We start from the raw sequence: 3,347 nt of genomic DNA, 5'->3' as shown, positions 1-3,347 counted from the left end.
TGCTAAGAGCAAATAAGTCACTAAGGTGTACCGTGCCTAAGCCATGGTATTTTTAATCATCTCATATGCATGGGAAACTGGACAAAAACCAGAGAAGAATTAATGCATTTGAATTGTGGTGCGGGTGAAGAACATTGAAAATACAGAGAATCAAGTCTGTCTTGGAAGAAGCACAGCCAGAATTTTTCTTGGACATCCTCTCCTGTATTTCAAACATGTGGTTAGGAGGGACACATCCCTGGTAATGACATTGTGCATGGTAAAGTGGAGGGTCAGAGAAAAAAAAAGATGGCCCCCAATGAGGTGGCTTGAAATAGTGGCTGCAACAATGAGCCTAAAAACAAAAAAAAAAGTGTCAGGATAATGCAGGCTGGGAAATGTTTGTTTTGTGCATAGTTGGAGCCAAGTTGACAGCAGCTAATAACAACAACAACTATAATTGTAGAGTTGCCAATTTGTCTTTTCAGTTCTCTTAAGGTTTAGTTTTACATTTGAGGCTCTTTTATAAGATGTTTGTTGTGGTTATACTGTCTCGATAGATTGACCCTTTAATCATTATATAATGCCCTTCCTTGTCTCTTTTGCTAGTTTTTGCCTAAAAGTCTATTTTATCCAAAACTAATATTGCCAATTTAATTCTTTTTTGATTGGCATGTTTGATATGTGCTTAATCCATCCTTTATTTACAGATAATTTTTGTCCTTTGTGTCTAAGTGTATATCTTATAAACAATATAACAATGGATCATGTTTTCTTATACATTATGCTACTTTCTGTCTCTTGACTGGTGCATTGAATCTGTTTACACCCAGTGAAATTATCAATATATATGAATAACTGATGTCATTGTGTGTATGTGTTTTGTAGTGCTTTTGATTTCATTGTTCAATGATTTTTCAGTGCTGGGTTCATTTTCTTTACTGGTTTTCTTATCTTTTCCTTCCTTGCTGTTATTTTAGTGTTTACTGAATCTTTATGATTATCCTATGTTTTATTTTGGTAAGAAAGTTTATTCATTTCCCTTGAGGTTACAATGTAATTTATTATTATCGTCCCATGTTTACAACAGCCCATTCTGTCTTGTTATAACCTTGACTTCCTGTCCATTTGGAAATTCTGGAACTATATCATTTATTGCCTCCTTTTGCTTTGATATTGTCATCATTTGCAACTTGTCATCTGTGATTCCCTATATTCAGTCTTGTAGGTTCATTTTATTTTGGATACTTCTGTATCTAGTTAATTTTGGGGTAATATTACTGTGTGTCTTACTCACAGGTTGTTTTCTGCCATTGTTGGTTCTAATCAAAGGATTTTCTTTAGCATTTCTTATAAAGCTGATCTGTTTTTTTTTTTTTTTTAACAGATTTCCTTAATTCTTGTTTATCTGGAAATATTCTAATGTCATCATTGTATTTGAGGGACAATTTTGCTGGATATATAACTCTAGGTTGGCATTTTTTTTTTTTCCTTCTGAATTTTATAAATGCCATCTTACTGCTTTCTTGCTGGCTTAATCAGAGCTTAGTTTCATCAGTTCTACTTTATAGATAACATTTTATTTATCACAAGCTGCTTTCAGGATTGTTTCTTTGTCCTTGTTTTGGAAAAGATGGATTATTTGTCTTGGGGTGGTCTTCTTTTGGAGCCTACCAAATGTGGGATTCATTGAGATTCTTGGATGTATATTTTAAAATTTTTTCATGATCTTGGGAAGTCAACTTTTTTGTTTGTTTGTTTTAAAGTTTTTATTGTGAATTGGGTGGTAGTTTACATGGGAGAACATCAGCTTTACATTCATCCTATTGTATTTTGTTTCATTGCAATGATTACAATCCCTTCCATGCATCATCATTCAACAGCATTTGCTCCCATTCCCTGGTTTGTTTTTTGTTTTTTGGGGACGTATTCTGAAGCACTCAGAAGTATACAACCATTTAAATAACCAAAGGGCACACCCTGCAAGACCACCCCATGTCTGTAAGTACACAGCCTCTCTCCTTTCCTGAGTCCAGGGTCCGCAGTTGCTCCAGGGTCCCCAGTTGCTCCCTCTCTCCATGTCATCATTTCTGTCTCCATCTCTGGTGTCACTGCTTCTCTGGATAGGGTCACGCATCCACTCTTCTACCTTGATGGTCCCAGGGTCCTCTGTTTCTGGACTGCAAGATCAACCACTCCCATCCTTTTGTTACAAAACCGCTACCTTTACTTTTTTAACACTCACAGTCAGTCCTGATAGCAATTATTCACTATTGAACCACAAGAGTCTTATCCCCATCTCCTTTCACCAGCCCCATCCAGACAGTTTTGAAACCACTCAATGGAGAGTCTACCATTCCCCATACTCTCTGAAACTAGGCTCCCTCTTGAAAGCTAGTAAGCCAGTCATGTGCCTTTGTAGACCCCCATTTTGGGTAGCCAGTGTCTAAGTTGCTCATCCCTGTCAACCCTGTGTACCGAGGGGGTGGGACTGATCCATACTGTAAAGATTTGTTCTCTCTAATAGCTAGTGATAGTGAAATTTTAGTACTAATACTAATCTTCTGTACTAATTTTAGTACTAATACTCTTTTTACTTACGGATACATAAGTATAGGTTATCCGTAAGTATAGGTCAAGTTCATCAAATTGTAGTGGATTGCTCTTTTTTTCTTCTTCTTTCTTCCTCTAGTTGAGTTCTAATCTAGTTGAAACCAGGTCAAATGGGTGTTATCTGCAAGTATGGGTGTTCTTGTGCATCTCCCCTCGCTTCATATCAGCTGGATGCTTCACTTTCTGCTCTAGTCCTCTGTGGCCATGTCCCTGTCCCTGGATCAAAGAATCCCCAAGTCTCGCCATACTGCTGGCCCAACCAGGTATTAATCCAGGTGGAAAGGAGTCTGTTGAACGTGGTCAGATTTAGCTCACAACTTCATTGCTGTTTTTTCCCCACTTCCTCTTATCAGTAGACCAATGTGGTCACCAACAAGACCATATGCCTGCTTGTATATTTCCCTTGAGTCTCAATCTTGGAAGGGGGTTTGCCCTGAGAGGACCTGACCACTTGCCCTGATGGCTCCCTGGCCGAGCAACTTGCTTGTTCTTGTAGTAGTCAATCGGACTGCCGTTATTGTTTTTGTTTTTTCCTGCTGGTCTTTCTTTCAAGAAGTATCTTCTGTTCTTCTAGCCATTCCAGGTTGTCCTTTCTGGTGGAAATTTCCCACCTCAGAAGATTCTGCTTGGAGGTCAGGATTCCACCTATGGTCTTATGTAATGCAGAGGCTCTGCAGGAAGCCTCCTTCACTGGGCACGTTGTAGCCCCATTTTAGGTATTCCAATCAGTTATGGGCAGAAGATGGACTTATAAG

This window comes from Chrysochloris asiatica, unplaced genomic scaffold (genome assembly GCF_000296735.1).
Source record: "Chrysochloris asiatica unplaced genomic scaffold, ChrAsi1.0 scaffold00006, whole genome shotgun sequence".
NCBI classification, from domain to species: Eukaryota; Metazoa; Chordata; class Mammalia; order Afrosoricida; family Chrysochloridae; genus Chrysochloris; species Chrysochloris asiatica.
This window is presented reverse-complemented; position numbering follows the sequence as displayed.